Below are 20,372 nucleotides of genomic sequence, written 5' to 3'. Positions count from 1 at the left end.
TGATTGCCCACCTTGGCAGGCACACCCAGCAGCTCTTCTTTGTTGTGTGCAACTGCCCAACCGACTGCCAGCTGCACACACCAGACACGCTCCTGCCCACAGTAGACAGGAGGTATTGGATCTCCTGGGCCTGTTGGAAGAAGAGGCTGTGCAGGCCCAGAAGCATGGACAGGGGATGCAGGGGGATACGACCAGGATCAGCAGCAGTGCCATGTGAAAGTGAAGGAACTATGCCAGACATGCCACAATGTCAGGGAGGCCAATAATCGATCTGGTGCTAAGCCACAAACCTGTTGCTTTTACAACAAGTTGTATGCTACACTTGGTGAAGATTCCAGCAGCAGCCTGCATGGTTACCATAGAGGAGACCAAGACAGAGACCCCTGCCAAGAACTGCAAGGAGGAGAAAGAAGAGGAGGAGGAGGAGTGGCAGGCGGGGCCCAGCTATCCCACAAGCCAGGACCTTTCTCAGACTACACCACCATCTAGTCAGTCCCACCAGCCGAGCAGGCCCAATGAAGGAGAAGGAACCATGGGTCAATGTGTGCATGCATTTTCCATTATTCCGTTTCCATTTAATGATACTCAATGTCCTATCCCTATGTTAACAAGACACAGGTATCCACTTTTCAGTGTTTTACTAGGATGAGAAGGGGTAACGGCACAACAAACAGAGGTAGACTTGGTATCTGCTTTTTGAGTACTGCTCAACCTGTTGGGTTAGGCAGGAGGCAGCATGCAGAGCAGTTTGTTTATGTACCAGGGATGTCCCTTGTATTCTCCTGAGAGATCCCCAAAGGTGTCTAGGGATGGTTGCCTTGTTTCTTCCCCTGCAGTAGGACGCTTTCCCATGGCACTCCACAATGAGTTCAGCTGGCAGCACTGCATAGGCACTCCAAAGCAACGTGTCAGCAAGCATGTCTTATTCCAAGTTTCTATGGGAATACGGGAAGCGGGTTTTGAAATTTACCTTTCGCTTTCTGTTGGAACTGTAAATCCATTGCTACATCTGCTGGTTTTAGTTGTAGCTGCTGCCGTTCCAGCCTTGAGGGGTGCCCCCTCCACACTCATGGAATGCCTGACCCTGAGGAGGAGGAGGAGAAGGAGAAAGAAGAGGAAGGACATGTTCCCCAAGATCCTGCAAGCCAGTGCTGCATTAGCCCCTGAACAGATGGCCTGGAAAGCCAACATGGAAGATATCTGGAGAAGGACAGAGTGGACAGGAGCATGGCCCAGGAATCCCAGGGGGAAAAGGAGAGGGAGATGCACCAGGACATAATGAGGCATCTCAGGCAGCAAACACAGATGCTGCAGACCCTGGTTGACCTACAGGTCTAACAATCCCAGACTCCCCACCCTTTGCAGCCAGTGGAAAACTCCATTTCAACAGCTCTCTATAACATTCCACATGGCATTGGGGTCACATCCCTACCTGTACCGCTTCAAGCCGGAGGACAGCAAGGAACACCACAACTTCATATACACTGACCCGTAAGAACCACAAAAAAGTAGACTATGTTTGCACATCGTTTTGCTGCACTGTTTTTGTCACTCAATAAACTTCTGTTTTTGAAAATAAAGTGATCTGCATTTGTTTACAACACAAACTGCAGAACACATAGCAGTAATCAAAGTACCCAGAACTTGTAAATGTACAGCACCACAGAACTCAGTCTGCTGCAGTTTCCACGGGATGCATCCGATGAAGGGAGCTGTAGCTCACGAAAGCTCATGCTCAAATAAATTGGTTAGTCTCTAAGGTGCCACAAGTCCTCCTTTTCTTTTTACAGAACTCAGAGGTTCCAGAAAACCCCCAGCAAGCACTGCATAATTCATAGCTTCAGTAAAACACACAGCAATAGTTATTAAATGTACAGCAAGCGTTGTACAATTCCTAGCAGCACCCAAAGCTTCCAGGTCAGAGCACACTCCAGCACAGCCCATTAATGTGGCTGATCATTAAAGTGCTCTTTCAAAGCCTCCCTTAACCGCATTGTTCCTCACTGAGTTTTGTAATGGCCCTTATGACTGGCTGTTCAAACTACAGTTGCCCCACCTCCCTCTCCACCCTTTGCCTTACAGATATGATGCAGGACACAGCAGGCAACTATAACCATTGAGATATTTTTCTTACTGAGATCCAATCTTGTGAGCAAACACTTCCAGCATCCCTTCAATCTACCAAAAGCATGTTCAACTGTCACCAAGCACCTACTGAGCTGGTGGGTGAATCTTTCCTTGGAGATGTCAGGTAACCAGTGCACGGCCTCATGAGCCAGGGGAGTGAGAGGTAGGCTGGGTCCCCCAGAATCACTACTGGTATTTCAACATTGCCAGTGATAATCCACCAGCTGGGAAAGAAAGTCCCTGCTTGTAGCTTTCTGAACAGTCCTGTGCTCTCAAACATGAGAGCAGCATGCACCTTCCTTGACCAGCCAATATTAAGACCAGTGAAGAATCCCCAGTGATCCATCAGCACTTGGACAGAAAAGCTGATGTACTCTGTGGTGGTGGGCTGGTGCCAGAATGGGGATATGCATGCTATTGTCCCACTGCAGTTTGGAAACCACACTGCTGCAGATCCTTCCACTATGCCCTGCACATTGCCCAGAGTCACAAGCCTGCATAGCAGGAGACAATTAATGGCCCTACACACTTGCATGACAGTAGCCCCCGCTGTGAATTTTCCAACTTCCCAAAGATTTCCCACTGCTAGGTAGCAATCTGTCATTGCAAGCTGCCAGAGTGCAACTCTCAATTTGGTGTCCCTGCGATGGAGGGCTGGGGTGAGCTTGGCACACAGATCCAGGAATGTGGCCTTTTGCATCCAAAAGTTCTGCAGTCCTGCTCATTGTCCCAAACCTGCATTATGATGTGATTGCACCAGTCAGTGCTCGTATCTCAGGCCCAGCAGCAGTGCTCCGCTAACGGCAGCTGCTTCGTGAACGCCACTTCCTACAACCTTGAATTGGTTCTTGTCATGTCCCTCAACAAACTACTGTTGAAGGAATCATCATGTTGCAGTTCTTCCTGTAGGTGTGCAAACACTAGAGGATTGTGAATCCTGTATTTGCAACATTCATGAGAACAGTGCTGAGCTGTACCGGTTCCCTTCTTCTGTCAGAGATGGCAGACACCAAAAAGTGCTGCACGGGTTTGTGGGATAGAGAAAGTTGCATGCTGGGAATTTGATTCCTGGCTCCCAGACATCCCTGTGCAACTCGTTTCTACCCCACAACACATTGCAAAAATTTCCCAAAAGGCATTGCTCTGGATGGCAGTGGAGGGTACAACTGTCTTGCTGAAGAGGTGTAACCTGATCTTAGATTATGTATTAATTATATTGATTACTTAAGAATCCCCAGTTATCACTTTGAGGGTTGACAGGTTCTTGCCCCAAGATCAGGCCCAGTATTTAAATTATTAGGTGGTTGGGAACCGTGATGTGCACAGTTGCAACACTCACAATATAGGAACTCTTTTATATTTACAAATATAGTTTATTAATACATTTAGCACTGTCACAAACACCCCAACTTAGTAAGATAGAGATACTACAGAATGTACATCTGCACATCCATATGCTCACACCATCCCTTGTAGAACAACCTGAAATGTTAGCCATCATCTTCCTCATCACCATCATCTTCCCCATCATCACCAGTGGCTATCATTCTGGCACCTCCCAAGGACTACATATCTCTCTCCTACTGCCCCTTGGCTGGGATGCCACTTTTATAATATGTTACGCTGAAGCCGTTATGTTCGATGCATATTCAGTAGGGGATTTTTCCTTTCTCCTTATTTGTATTTCCTCACCTCATTAATGTTGGAGTATCTTTTTCCTATAGGTTAGTATATCAATTATCTCAACTGATTATATACGTCAATTCGTTACCCTGGCCCTTTTGTGGTTAGATATCACATTTGTTATTTCTGTCTTAACTGGTTATTTTGGTTCTTTCCAAGTTCTAAGTTGTGGTGTACCTGTTAAGTTTAAAAGGGTATAAACTTAGGAAGGCCCCTATGCCAACCCGCTTTACCGTATCCTCTATGTTAAAGGTTGCAGTCATACATGGACCTTATGCTTTAGCGCCATTTATCTAGATGCAGGCTAGCCTTAAATGTATCTCATGTACCTGTTATGTACATCAGTTCATTGCTAGGACACTTCTGTGGTTGAATTATTTACCTGTGGTCAGAACTTTCCCTTAAACTCTATTTTCAGCTCTCCAAATACTTGGGGTTTTCCATTGGGTCATTTATAGATCATAGGCCTCAAGCCTTATGCTAACTTGCTGAAGGATACAGGCCTGTAGGTTTCTTGCATTACCTCTGAATATAATGCAAAGCAGAATATAACTCAAAGCAGTAAATATAACGAAGGCAAGCTAGCCCACTGGGCTGCGGTAGCAGTGAATATAATAAAGCAAACTAGCCCACTGGGCTACAAAGGTGATAAGAACATAAGAACGGCGATACAGGTTCAGACCAATGATTCATCCAGCCCAGTATTCTGGTAGTCAGAGGCCTAGGGACACCTAGAGCACAGGGTTGAATCCCTGACCATCTTGGCTAATAGCCATTGATGGATCTATCCTCTATGAACTTATATAATTCTTTTTTGAACCCTGTTATAGTCTTGGCCTTCACAACATCCCCCAGCAATGAGTTCCACACATTGACTGCATTGAAGGAAAAGGTATTTCCATGTGTTTGGTTTTTAAACCTGCTGCCTATTAATTTCATTGGTGACCCTCAATTCTTGGGCAAATAACACTTCCTTATTCACTTTTACCACACCACTGATGATTTTATAGACCTCCATATCCCTTCTTAGTCATCTCTTTTCCAACCTGAATAGTCCCAGTCTCTTTAATCTCCTCTCTCTCCTCTGATGTTGTCCAGTAACTTGGGCTTAGTACCAGGGTTCCAGAGACTTGGGTCCTACTCCTCATTTTGCTAATTAGTAACTGTGTTACTTTGAACAAGTCTCTTTCCCTGTCTACTTAGATTGCAAGCTCTTTGGTGCAGAATTTATCTCTTGCTATGTCTGTATTGTGGCTAGCACAATGGAGTCCCGATCTCAGTCACTACTGTAATACAAATAATCATGATGTGCCCTTGCCTAGCCATACTGCTTACACTGCTCCAAAGCAGCGAGCTGTGTGTTCTCTTTGCCCTGGTGAGTATCATCTCAAGACTCTCCAGCCCTGGTATTGTTGATAGCAAGACATCAGTGAAGCACATCATCAGGCGGGTTGCCTCTGCGCGTTAAACCAAGAATAAAGCTTCAACCAGTTCTATATCCAGTTCCTTGGCACATCAAGGCTGGGAAAGGATACACGGATGGCTTTCTCACTAACCCACTCTGTCCCTGCCAGAGAGCTATGCCAGGAGCCATCAAGAGAGAATGCTGCAAAATGAAAGCATGATATGCTGCAGTAATTATACGTGCTTGGTTTTATTTTTTTAACAAGTGTTCTTTTTTTACTAAATATTCTTTAGTATCAATGTGGTCCTATTTCAGTGCTGTAGTAATATACATAATCAGCTAATCCCGATTAACTCTATCCTCACCACAAATTGCAAAAACCTAGTCTGGTGTGATACTGTTGGAAATCCTGCTGTTCGGGGGAACCAAAAATGTAACCTGGCAATGGATTTGGGGTGCATTTCATAACTTCTGTCAATATTTAGTGTCAATTATTAGATTATGCAACAGTTGCTAGCATGTCTCCTACCTTATATCCCTGAAACACTTACAAATTGATTTTGATTATTCTGAGAGACATTTAAGGTTGGCACAAGTGTCCTGCATATCAGCAGTGCAGTGGTTTATCAGTCTGGACTCAAAAGGATTCATGTTTGAACAAGAAGTGCAGCCACAAGCACTGGGCCTGAATCTGCGCTCTGTTACTCCGGTTTGGTACAATGGTGTCACTGTGCCTCCATGGGTCACAACTAAGAATACCAAATTCCGGACAAACTGCTGAGAAATAGGGCAGACGCACCCCAAAACTGGTGGTTATTCTCCCATAAGATATACCTAACCAGCAACAAAAGTAAACTTCTGTTTCACCACACTGGCTAACAAGAAGTCCGAAAGCAGTTTCCTGAGGCATTCCAGTCCTGGATTCAACACCCAGACACTAGACTTAAAGATAAGTGGTTCTTTAAAACCAGTTTCATCAAACGAAAGGGTCTTCTGATCCCAAAGGATCAGCCATACACCCAGGTCAATATATAACTCAGATGTTACCCAATAATCACTCTGATGCCAATCCTTTAGTATCTAAAATCTAAAGATTTATTGAAAGAGAGAGAGAGAGAGAAAGAAAGGTGAGAGTTAAAAATGGTTAAAGGAATCAAATACCTACAATAATTGCAAAGTTCTTGGTTCAGGTTTGTAGCAGTGATGGAATAAACTGCTGGCTGAAGTTAAGTCTCTGGTTGCTTCTAAATCATTGGAAGGTCCTCAATCACTTGGTTATAATGCTCCCATTAGTATAAGGCCATAGTCCAGAGATTTGAACAGGAAAGAGGCAAAATGGAGATGTTCCCAACGCCTTTTATAGCTTCTGCCATGTGAAAGGAAATCCATTGTTTCAAACAAAGCCCTCAGCACAGCTAGTAGAAAATCACAGGTGACAAGATGATGTTTGGAGTCACACAGGCAAGTCACATGTTCATGCATGATCTTGCTTAGTCACAGCAGTGGCCATTACCTATACTTCAGATGGAACATTCACAGGAAAGTCCATTCAGTGTAGATGGGTGTCTCCCATGGTCCATTGTGAGTTAAGTGTTCCTTGATGAGCCACTTAACTTGAATAGTCCCTTCAAGCTGTGCAGGCTAAATACCTTGTAGGCGTTACCTCAGGAACAAACATTTGAAATCCAGGTATAGCACCACTACTCATAACTTCAAATACAAAAATGATACATGAATATAAATAGCATAATCATATTCAGCAAGTCATAACGTTTCCATAGACATCTTACATGCCACAGTTTGTACAATATTTGTTGAAATTATATAACAGCAGTAGCAACAATGATCTACATGGTCATATTTTAATCGGATAACATCACACATGGTAACTCTACTGACATCAGTCGGCCTATACCAGCATAGAACTATAATAACACAGTGGTCATACCTTTATGTACTTCGGACAGCATTTTCAAAGGTCTTCTCCCACGGAAGTCAAGAGTAAAACCCTCTTTGACTTCAATGGAAGCAGAGTCCAGCTAACACTGATTAATTTTGAATATGCCACCCCTCATGATGAAAAAGAGTAGGTTGATCAGTTTCCCCAAACAGCAACTATACTGCACTCAACATATGGGAATCGCAATTTAAGACACGTGCTGGGACCACTGAAAGAGACTTCCCCGAAACAGTAATAGCACTGTCCTCTTTGCAAGACATAAATACATGCAACAATTTGCCAGACACGCATATGCAGCATGAAGAATTGGAAAAAAGACAATAAATATCAAACAGCAGGAAAAATAAGCATTAAATTATTCAGACTGGAAATAAGGTGTAAATTTTTAACAGTGAAAGTAATTAACCACTGGAACAATTTACCAAGAGGTGGCGTGTATTCTCCATCACTTTAAATCAAGATTGGATGTTTTTCTAAAAGATCTGCTCTAGGGTTTCTTTTGGGGAAGTTCTTTGGCCTGTGTTATACAGGAGGTCAAACCAGATGATCACAATGGTCCCTTCTGGCCTTGGAGTCTAGGAATTACAAGGCACTGGTCTTACATTCACATCGTGCTAAGTAGTTAACGCTGTTTTCCAGTTTATGAAGCATTTGCAACATGAGTACATATTTAAGTATCTAAATAAGGTAAGCAGGTCTGATACCCTTTATTATCATTTGGATTGTATTTCCCACTAGTGGTATTTAATAGAGGGACTTACCAGAATACATCTTCGACTCTGATTTCAGCACCATGGTATTCCTAGTCTGCAAGGCTGAAACCAAGTTCTGTGGAGTTCCAAAGCTCCTGTCAAGGTTCCTTCCCCACTCTGAACTCTAGGGTACAGATGTGGGGACCTGCATGAAAAACCCCCTAAGCTTATTTTTACCAGCTTAGGTTAAAACTTCCCCAAGGTACAAACTATTTTACCTTTTGCCCCTGGACTTTATTGCTGCCACCACCAAGCGTCTAACAAATATATAACAGGGAAAGAGCCTGCTTGGAAACGTCTTTCCCCCCAAAATCCTCCCAAACCCTACACCCACTTTCCTGGGGAAGGCTTGATAAAAATCCTCACCAATTTGCATAGGTGAACACAGACGCAAACCCTTGGATCTTAAGAACAATGAAAAAGCAATCAGGTTCTTAAAAGAAGAATTTTAATTGAAGAAAAAAAAGTAAAAGAATCACCTCTGTAAAATCAGGATGGTAAATACCTTACAGGGTAATCAGATTCAAAACACAGAGAATCCCTCTAGGCAAAACCTTAAGTTACAAAAAGACACAAAAACAGGAATATACATTCCATTCAGCACAACTTATTTTATCAGCCATTTAAACAAAACAGAATCTAATGCATATCTAACTAGATTGCTTATTAGCCCTTTACAGGAGTTCTGACCTGCATTCCTGCTCTGGTCCTGGCAAAAGCAACACAGACAGAGAGAACTCTTTGTCCCCTCCCTCCCCCCAGCTTTGAAAGTATCTTGTCTCCTCATAGGTCCTTTTGATCAGGAGCCAGCGAGGTTGTCTTAGCTTCTTAACCCTTTACAGGTGAAAAGGTTTTTCCTCTGACCAGGAGGGATTTAAAGGTATTTACCTTTCCCTTTATATTTATGACAGCTCCTTAAAAGCAGAACATTCTGCAGCTCCTCTCCCCACTGAAGCAGAGATCAGCAGATGCTGGGGTTCACCACTGCAGAGTTTAGAAGCTCCATAGCACCAACATCTAACAGCAAGTTCCTGCAGAGCTCAGAGGCTCTTTTGGACCTATGGAATCCACCTGAACAGATTCAGAGTAGCTGCTTTGAGCAGCTCTTCCATTAATTGTGGTCAAATGTTTATAATGAAAATACTGATTTCAGAATGTTGATAGTGTTGCAATTTATCACAAAAGGGGCCCTTGGTACCTTCATGTTGTTAACATAGATGAAAAGATCTTCTTATTGCTGGGGAGTAGTGGTTTGGGGTCTACACAGCATTTTGGACTAAACAGGAGCGAGGCTCCCAGCCCATGTTGACAGATTTGGGCTAGAGGGGCTGGCATTTGCGCTCTAAAAACAGCTGTACAGCCAGCACCTGGAAGTCGCCAACTGGACCGGAGCTCAGGCCCTGCAGTCCACCACCCCTCCTCAGCCACAGCTTCAAAGCACACTCTGTACAGCTATTTTTGAGCATTAACCTGTGCCCCGCTAACCCGAGTCTGTCAACCCAGACTCAGAGACTCGCTCCTGCTCAGTCCAAAAATGCTGTGTCAAGGGTAGCTTTGCTCGTTCTAGCTATATGTTTTGTGGCTGTATAGACCTAACTACTTATCTCTGATGTAGCACTTTTAATCTCTGAGGTTTATATAGATATATCCTAAGGATAAACACACAAACAAACTCTTTTTTCTAAGAATGATTATAGGTTGCAAGGTCAGGCACTGAAAAGTTAGGAAAAGACAAAATTAATGTTGCCCAGGCCCTTGCACATATGCATTATGATACAGTCTTTAATATGTGATCATAGACTATCTTTTCCACCAGACCCTGCCTGTCTTATTCAGTGCACAGAATACATGGAGTTGTGTGTGTCCTTCCATTGATGTAGGTGGTGTAACTGTGCTTTTTGCAATTCACTTGACATGTAGGAGTTCTTCCACTCCAGCCACCAGACTGCTCCCTGTAGCTTTTTGGTCTCTTCAAAGAGCAAGGAATGCTCTGAATCTGGGATTGGGTCTGGAATTAGATGTCAGATACATGGAGATTACATTTTTGCTATGGATAATTGTCTGCTTTGGTCTGAGGTCAGAGCACTTTGTCCTGTTGGGAGGAGGGAGCTGCTTTGATGGCCCAGTGAGTTTCTAGGATGGCCTAAGAGAGATGTAGGAGCCTATAAAGACATCTGATCCTCGCCCATGTCCATCTGGTAGCTCCTCTCTACCTTCTCCTGTCATATTCTGACATATTCTCCTGTCATATGTCATATTCTGGGGTGGAATCCAGAAAGAGTCAGCAGCCAGTAGCTTGTCACATTAACTGGAGTTAACAATTACTTGAATTCAAATGCAGCACTGGGCTGGTTTATGTCAAAATAAAACAAACTTCTTCACAACAGGACCTAGGTTAAGTGATGCTACGTGAAAGAAATAAAGGTAGAGATGGCTATAAGCAAATAAAAGTGAGGGACACGCATCTAAAAGTCTCAAACTTCATCTAGCCAGGTACTGCCTTTGTTTGAGATGGTTTCTCTCACACATCACTCTTTGCATCACTCTCAGTCATGACTTTTCACATGACTCAGTCATGAAGCCCAGGATGCTGGTTCCTTTTGTCTTCCTAGGTGAAAGATCCCTGTGGGTTCTTTGCCCCTCTCTTTTATAGCCAAGTGAACCTTGGAATTGGAATCTTTTGAAGGTTATCCCCAAAATAAAGTTCATTCCAGCTGTGAGGAAGGAGATATGGAGTCTGGCTGGGAAGGAAATTCCATGATGTTTTTCCCCCTCTGGTGTTTGCTAAAATGCAAATTGATCAGTTACTGCCTTCTCTGATGCAAATGAATGGCCACTTGATATGTGATTGCCTATCAGCTCTGATGACACGTGGCTGGAGGCATTGGCTTGACCTTTGTCTGGAAGCAACCTGTTTACCCACTCCTCAGAATGGTCTGGTAAACACATTTGAGTTCCACATTTCCTTCATAGAATCATAAGACTGGGAGGGACCTCAAGGGGTCATCTAGTCCAATCCCCTACACTCAAGGCAGGAGTCTTTTTTTATTGGTCACATTTGTATGGTTCCTTGAGCATTCACTGTACATACACCATGCAAGAATATTAATGATCAGCATGTTATTAGCTTTCCAATGATACCTTACATGACATGTCTCAGATACAGTTTAGGACATTAATGAATTGGGGTACACTAACTGGTCAGGCCAGCTGACATGCACTTCCAGATACCAGTGCACCCCTCACCCTCTAGCATTGGGATACTGTTAGAATCACAAGTCCCACACGGTAAACAGGTGATATGTGATGCGTGAAGTCAGAGGACAGGTTGCTGGAGCAGTGGTTGCAGAAGTGTCATGCACAGCCCAGATTACTGCACATGAAGAGTTATTGAAGTCTCATGCCATGACTGTGAAGAAGATGCAGGAAGAAGTCTTTGACTGCTGCACAGCACCCACCAAGTCCTGCCCAGCAGAACTATTCTGAGTGACCAGTGGCTTATCCACAAAGCCTTCCCTAAGTCATCGTGCTAGATCCTGATTTCCAACTGGGGCACACCAAGGGCTGGGAAGCTGACCCATAGGGTTGAGCTTTCCTTGCTGTGAAGGGTTTTCATGTTACTTTGCTGAGTTTGGTTGAACCATCTTCTATTATGGGGACAGCAGTGTCATGAAAGGAATCACGTGGAGAACTATCTTGCTGCTGAAGTTCTGAAAACACTGTGGGTGCCTCAGGCCACAGACTGGGGTTGGATCCATGTCCTCCCCAGACAGTGAAGGCCAATAGGGAAGTTCTGGGGACACTACTGGATGAAACTGTTAGCATCTCCCTATCCACTGTCCTGGAAGGATCCCCTGCCTAAGAACCATCCCTTAACACTAACAGCCCTGCCGACTATGGACCTTTTCTACTCCCATTTTGGGGAAAGGTCGTTACGAAAGCTGTGACTGGACTACTAGCAGTTTCTCACATGCTCAGATTCCCTTGTCCACGCTGACTCTTTTAGCTCTGTGACCTGCATTTGATAATATTGACACAAGGATATTTTGGCATGGTTGCTGTTGCTAATAGCAGGAGTAAGTCCCACTATCCCCATCACCTGGCAGGTGGGGTGAGTAGGGAAGACATCCACTGACAATGCTGCCCAGACACACCACACTGTTTGGCTGACTGATGGGGGGAGGCGATCCCAGCCACGGCACATTCAGATCTCTCTATCATGCCATCTCTTACTCACTGTGTCTCTAAATAAAACAGACATAATATTTTAAATCTCTCCATATATGGCAGTATTTCTAGGTGTCTTCTCGTTTCTGTGGCCTGTTTTTGGACCTCCTTTACTTCTGCTCTCTTTTGAGATAGTATAGCCAGAATGGAACACCATATTCCAACGGGGGAGGAGCCATTGATTGATATCATGGCAATACAGATTTTTCAAATCATTGTGTGTCATCCTTTAGTCATCATAACTTTTTTCTTTGTTTTTTTTACCTCAGTTGCTTTTATGAATGTTGAAATACACAGTGATTTTGAAGTCTCTTTCCTAGGTGGTCACAGCTAATGCTGAACCCAACAAAATGTGAATTATCCCCGCCAATGTGTATTATCTTGCATCTGTTAATAATTAATTTCATCCACCATCACATTGCCCAGTTGCCTAGTGTTTTCAGGTCCCTTTGAAGTTCAATGTTCTTTAGTTTTGACTATCCTAAATAATTAGATGTCATTTGCAAATTAATATACTGAACAACAAAAGTCTTACATTAGATTCTTGGGGCATGCTGCTATTAAACATCTGACATGTTGAAAATCAACCATTTATTCCTACTCTGAGCCAGTTTTTAATCCATGAGAGTACTTTACTTCTCACTCCATGACTACTTAGTTTCCTTAATAGCTTCTTGTGAGGGACTCTGTACAGGTAAATTATATCAACCCATTCTCCTTTTTTTATTATTTTTAATATACTTTAAAATTCTTATAGATTTGGGTGGTATCATTTTACTTTACAGATTCTGTACTGATTGGTCCCTGTCATATCATGTTTACATAGGTGTTTTATATATCTCTGTCTTTAGTTATGGTTTCAGCCAACTGACTGGCATTAAAGGAAGGCTTATTGGACAGCCTTACATTCCCAGGATAACCCTTGTGTTTTTTTTAAAGAGAGGTTCAACATTTGCAACTTGTCAGTAGAGCAATGAAAATAATGGATTTTTAGGTTCACTGGGTAATTCCAAAAAATCAAAGGAAATATTCATTTTGGATTGTCCCAAAACTAAATTATTTTGAAATTTTTAGTGAATTAAAAAGTCAGAAAAAATCATTTGGGGTCATGTAAAATGTTTCATTTTGATTTTGAACAATTTTTCCTTTTAAAAAAAATAAAAGTACAGGTAATTTCAAAACAAAAACTCATTTTGAATTGAAAAGCCAAAATGTTTCATTTCAAAAATGTCTAAATGAAATATTTTGATTTTTTTGAGAATTTATTTTTGGGGTTTTTTTCAAACCAAACCATTTAGCTGAAATCAACATAAATTTGCAAAATGTTTCAGTCAACCCAAATCTCCATTTTCTGATGAAAAAAGTTTTGGTTAAAACATTTCACCCAGATCTTCCTGTCAGTCCTTCGGTATAGCAGCCAGATTTACTAAGGGACTTCACATTTTCCTTAGCAGCTCAGTCACTTCATAAATAAGTCCCTTCAAAAGTTCTGGATGAATACCTGGTGAGTTGTTCCTCTTTGATTTACAAATTTGTTCCAGCTCCTCTTAATTTGACACCTCAGTTGTCCATATAATTCCAGTACAGTGAAAGGCTTAAGGAATTCGATCTATTTAGATTATCAAAAGAGAAAGATAAAAGGTGACTTGATCTGGTCTATAAATTACCTGCACAGGGATAATGGACATTAGGGGTCACCTTTAGGTAGCAGACAAAGGCATCTCAAGATACAGTGGCTAGAAGTTACAGTTGGAAAAATTCAAATTGGAAATAAGATGCAGCGAAGGTAATAAACTATTATAACAGCTTCTCAGGGGAAGTAGGTCAGACTATATGATCATTGTGATCTCTTGAAATCTGTGGGGCAGATCTTCAAATGCTATAAATTGACATAGCTTTGAAGATAATGGGGCTACTCCAGACTGTCCCGGCTGAGGTTCTGGCTCAGTGAATCTATGCATTTCTGCTGGACCCTCAGCTTTATTTTCTGCAAAGACAAGATATGGGATTGAATTTCTGAAGGATATGGATTTGGCTTGAAAGTCTCTTGAACCTTGCCATTTAACCATATCTATGTATATATAGTCTTCCTGCTTCCTTTTCTCTTAAGGGTAAGCATGCCTTCTGCAACTCTGGTTGATATGTTTCAGTAGACTGTATGCTAAGCCCAGGGATTTTATTTTCCCCATTTCTGATGTTAGGACCTTTTGGCTAGTTGAACTTGTGAAAGTTCAGTGTCATGGTGCTACTTTTGATATAATTCCTTCCATGAAATGCTGAGTTTAATTATATAATCATTGCTATTACTTTAGTGGGTGAACTACAGTTACTTCTTTTGTGTTACTTAGACATTTCACACACTACTTCAATATTTCTATCCAACCTCAATTGGATCAGTCATGAATTCTAAGGGCTGCCCACGTACCATCTCTTAAATGACCCCTTTCATTGAGGCTCTGCATTACTACAGCCATCCTTTGGGATAATGAGGACCAGAGGTGACTCCCTCGTGGGACTGTCAAAGCAGTTTCCTATTTATCCAGAGGGGTCGCTGTTTAATGTGTGAAGCAAGGCCCTTCTTCTCAACTGAATGCATTCTTCCTGCAGCACTGGAAGTCTTTGCCAGCCTTCAGAAATGAGAGACTGGGACTGAAAAGACGTAATCTTTTAAAACATAAATGCCCCAGCTGATTTATTTCCAAATATGCAACAACAACAAAAATTGCTGCTGTGCAGGGACCTTGTTTGCCAAGTTTCAGCACAGAGCAAATTTTTACACCCGAGTGATAAATACTTTAAATACTGATATCAGTTTAGAATGGAAATGCTGGCAGACTGTTAGCTATAACGGCTGGGCTGAGTGGAGCTATAACACAGGACATATAGAGATTTATACTGCATATGTGATAAATTGCAGATCCACATGAGAAATTGCATTGGTCATGTACCTTGGACCACCTCCCCTGCATTCTAGCTAACTTCAAATTCTCTGCCCCCCTAGAATTTCTCAGTTCTTTGAGTAGCTTTAAAGAATCACCATTTTTTAAGATCAGCCTATCAGAGGACTATTTCCTTCTTTCCCCCCAAATGTGACATTTCCTCCCAAAATATTACACGGGTGCAGGATTATCAACATTGCTGGACTGGTGACAGGTTTAAGATCTGCTGTCTTGTTTGGGCTAGAAATGGGAAATGTATACCACTGCAAAGAAGAGATTCCCAGTTTTTCCATGGGAAACACACCACTTGATTCTAGCAGTGGAAGATCTGGATGTATTGGATATTAAAGTCATGATATTGTAAATCATGGAGAAGCTATTTCAACTCCTTTTAGAGGTTTGAAAAGTATAATCATTATAATTTTCCTCTCCCTCTGCATCCTGAGCAGTTAGAATCATCATGAGCCAGATTTTCAAAAGTGAGTAATGATTCTGGATGCCTCTGGTTTTGGATGCCCAACTTGAAATATGTCTAAGGATTTTCAAAGGGCGGGCGCTCAGCATTTTCTGAAAGACCCCTTTAACGCGTCTCAAGTTGCAAATTCAGAAATTAAAGTACCAAAACCCATTAGCCACTTTTGAAACTTCTGGCCTTGGTAATGAATGTTTACAGGGCATCAGGCATAAAAAACAATACCAACAACATTTCTCCTAAAGTGTCTTCAGGCATTTCTAACACAGTTTTGCTATTACGCGTGTGGTATATACTGAATACAAGATGGCCAACTTCGCCATGCGTGAACGTTGTGCCCATCCCAAACTTGCGTCAATAAAACCTTTCTATCACCTCAAATAATCATGCATTTTCCATACAGCATCTCTGTAGCTGGGAGTGTGTCCTGTGGGTAGGACAGGTGGGCTTTGCTACATTGCCAAAGAGACAATGTTGATTCTGGAGCAACTGGATGGTATCAAACTAATTTAAATTTATTACCTAGCTTCCTGTTGTTTTATTTTATTCTGTGGACTGGAAACACCAAAGCCAGAAGCTTCAGGGCTTCAGGGCCCCCAGCTCTTCAGGGACCCCAGCTCTACCAAACATGTATGATGAAATCCAAAGGACCTTAGAAATTCTTACCTCCCTAGCATTCCTTCCGTACTACCTTCTCTTCAAGTGAAATCCTGGAGCTATTGAAGTCCATGGCAAAGCTTCCATTGACTTCAGCAGAGCCAGGATTTCACTCTGGAGTCCTGAATATTTCCATTGTAGTTTCCTTTACTCTTCCCTGCCTTCTTCAAAGCTCACAATGTGAGCTTCCAATTGCTGAAGGCTTCAAAATATGGCTCCCTCATGGCCCATCAGCCTACTAAGGAAAGTCACAATAAGGGGTTGTGGCCTAGCAGCCATGTGGTCCCTCCAGGGACTGAGTATACTGCAGTGTTTCCAAACCAAGTAGCTTAGTGCTGTGCATATGTTTCAGAGTTGGTTGCATGTTGAGCATCCGTTAGGTCACCAGATTGTCTCATCCTGGAAGTTCACAGGGAGTCTGGGGGAAAAAATGCCTAAAACCCCAGGCTTGATTTGCATTCATTTCTGTTCTAAACTCTCATTGCTCTCATAAGGGAGGAGAGAGAGAGAGAGAGTGCGCATTCGAGTGGAAATGGTTGGAGTGCACTTGGCGGAATTTAGCCAAAAGGATAGATGATGGTGGCTTTTTTAAATTTTTTTTATTCCCTCCAAAAAAAAATCTTCCAGAACTTAAACCTGTTTTAATCAGCTGAAAACCATACGTGGGCTTTACAGCTCTGAGACAGCTTGCACAGGCTCCGATAAATGCCTATCGCTCATTTGCATACGCTAACAGCTACACTTTAATCAGCCTCCTAATCCCTGATGGTATTAATGAATTTTTTTATGCTCTCTCTCTCTCTCTCTCTCTTCCCCCACCCTTTTTTTTTTTAGTATCATGTTTGCTAATTCAAAAACGATCAGCGGCTTCTGTGTGCCTTTTTTTATGCAGGAAATAATGGGCGAGCTCCGTACTCCTGTTATCCCACTCTCACAAATAATTAAGACTACAAAGGGTACAAATCAGTCTGAATGCACCGCACAAAGGCTGAAGCTATGCAAAGGCCTTTCTCTCTCCACACTCTCTCTCTCTCTCTCTTTTCATTTATTCTCTTCTTCTGGCAAGAGGTGGCTTAGAAAGATACTTAGCAAAGCAATGAACTGGTCACTCCCAAATATCAAAAATTACCAAGCTATTTTCAATTATTATGATATAGCCCTGGACATTTTTTTTCTTTTTTTTTAACCATTTGCTCGTTTTGTTATTTGGTAACAATTTCTTTTGGAGATATAGGCTGCCAGTTGGGCAAACCTTCTGCTGCAGTACTTAACCTTTGTGCTAGCCACTGTGTTTTTCTCTTAAAAGGGGCTTGTCGCTGAAGAATGTCATGGATGTACAGAGAGGGAGATCTGGGAGAGGAGGCAAGCCTGTGGGGAAAAATAAACAAGGGACTTGTCTAATCCCTCCTGTGGGAAAACAGCTGCTGCATGGACCCAAAGGGAGAGAGATTCAGCCAGGTTCCTCTCCATCGCAGTCTAGACAAAGTTCTTTACTGACAGACCCAGTCTCGAGAATAAACAAGACACACACTGAGTTTCTGACCCACGCTGCCTCCTCCCTAGCTCTGGCCCTGGTTACCTAGTTACTCCGGCCCTGGTTACCTGGCTTGCCCCCCCACCCCCCCACGAGCCTTGACCCTTTCCTGTCTGGTCTCTGAATCCTGCCCCTAGGCTTCAGAAAGAGAGTTGGGTTTGGGTCAGATTCTTCCCAGGTGGTATCAGCCCTGAAGTCTAGAGTACTCCCAATGAGGTCCCAGTAGATAGTTCATCAGGCCAATTCATAGGGACCTTGACACTTTGCCAGGAGTTTGCTCTCCAAAATGAGCAAGAACATGTCACCACCACGATCACCGTTAGCACTTCCCCTTCTGCTCCACATTTGCCATCCCCCAGCCCTGGATCTCTGACCCCACAGAGTGCTCTCCAAGAGACCTGGTGTGGGGGGACACATTGCTACAGAAGTGGCTGCAAACAAGTAGGGTAGTCCTCATAGGAAAGGTTCCGGTCACATGCAGCTCTCATGGGTAGGGGGTTATGAGGTGTTGAAACTTTTTTTTTCAATCTAAAGCAAAGAAATCTGGTTCCTCCAGTCCATGCACTTCCCTTAGCCTTCCAGGTCAAGTATTATCTGTCAACCTCTTGAAACACACACACCGCTACATCACATTGGCTGATCATTGCTATCATTGATACATTTTTACTCTCCATTTTATAGTAAATGTAAGGGGGGTTGTGGAATTTTTTTTACTTTGAATAGGGGGTCACCAACCTGGAAAGGTTGAGAAATACATCGAGCAAAAGACTTCCAGGATATCTTCTCTTCTCAGCAGTAGTAACCCATAAACTCACACTCAATCCAGGTATAAAAACAGCACTTCCAAATTTTCCTGGAAGAAGGTGTTTTTACAGAGGAGCTGAGATAGTGAAACCTTCTACACTGTAATGTGTCACACCCAAGGCACTGAAGATTTGCAAAACATTCCAGTGGGAGCATGAAGGCAAATGCACCCTCCTAGACAAAGTCACTCAAGACCACTGTGCCTTGAATTGAATTGACAGAGAAAGTAAGAATGTATGTACATTCAGCTTCTCTTTTTGTAGATACAAACAACTTCCCTTTGGGATTGCCTCATCACCAACGCATCGTGGCCCAGATTGTTGGGGATATAGATGGTATGGAAGTAATTGTTGATCTGCTGCTGCTTTAGAATGAACATGATCAATGATGCACCATGAAAATGCACAAGTTCTTCAATTGGGCCAACGAAAAGAGCTGTAAATTAAGCCAGATCAGGCTGAATGAGATATGTCATGTAGGGACACACACAAATCCAAGAAACACAGCACATTTATGCAAATGGAACACTCTAAACAAGGAGGCCTCACAGAAATTCATGGGAATATTAAAGTTGTTATTGATGATGATGACAACAACAACAAAATTTGCGTTGTAAGAGTAAGAGTCCAAATCATGGCCCAGGACCCCATTGCACTAAGCATTGTACAAAACACAGAAAAAAATGACAGCCCCTGCCCTTATATGTCTAAGTAAATTAATGTCTAGTTTGTCACAATTACATTTCCCACTCAAGATGTTCCTGGAGGACAGTGCACAATGGCTCGAGAAAGACTGTCAGGAGATAAGTTTTGGGGAGTTAAAAGCAGTTGTCACAGAAGCACCAGTACCAAAAGATTTTGAGACTAGCCTGAGATCTCAGTCAATTTCAACTCAGAGGAGTAGCTGACTCCTAACATGATACCTTGCCAGTGGCATATGTTTCCAAAGCATTGACTAAAACACAACAAAAGCAATGCTCAGATTGAAAAAGAAATACTGGTAATTGTTTTGGGTCACGAGTGTTGTCATGAATATTTTTATGGGAAGAATTCAATCAAGGTAGAAAGAGACTGTAATGAATTGGAAGCCATAGCACAGAAACCATTGTGCAATGAGCCACCTGGACTTCAGAAAAATGTAATGAAATTGCAAAAGTACTCATTAAATGTGAAATACAGGCCCAGTAAGGAGCTTAGCAGATATGCTTTCAAGAACACCTATAAATAATGAAAGCAATGAACTACAGGAAGAGGAGTTTGAAGTAAATATGAGTAAAGTACTACCCATGTCTGAAATTAAATTTGACAAGTTCAAACAACAAACACAAAATGACCCAGGTTGACAACAGTTTGGAGAAAGCAATTCTGCATGGATGACCAACAGAAAATGCCATGCCACCTCCAGGCATAAAAACCTATTGGCACGAGGGAAATGAAGTTGCTGTGCATGATGGGATTCTGCACGAAAGACATTGTGTCCTAACACGATATCAGCATGAGGTCGGAAATGTTAAGCAACATCCACAGAGGCTGAGTCCATCTGGGTACTGAGAAGCATAAGAAAAGAGCTGTGGTGTCTTATTCGGGCCAGGCATTAAAGAAAAGTGTGACATCTGCATTAAATACAGGAATCAGATTAGTGCAAAAGAACCATAGAAATGACATGAAATTCCTGGTCACAACTGACCCAAGTTTGGAGTAGATCTCCATTAATTAAATGGGAAAGATGACCTCTTAGTAGTGGACTTCTACTTCATTTTTAGTTATTGCACAACACATCAAGAAGCAATGTAATAACATAGTTTTCTCCCTG

This window comes from Caretta caretta, chromosome 9 (assembly GCF_965140235.1).
Source record: "Caretta caretta isolate rCarCar2 chromosome 9, rCarCar1.hap1, whole genome shotgun sequence".
Taxonomy (NCBI): Eukaryota; Metazoa; Chordata; order Testudines; family Cheloniidae; genus Caretta; species Caretta caretta.
Note: the sequence above shows the minus strand (reverse complement) of the source record.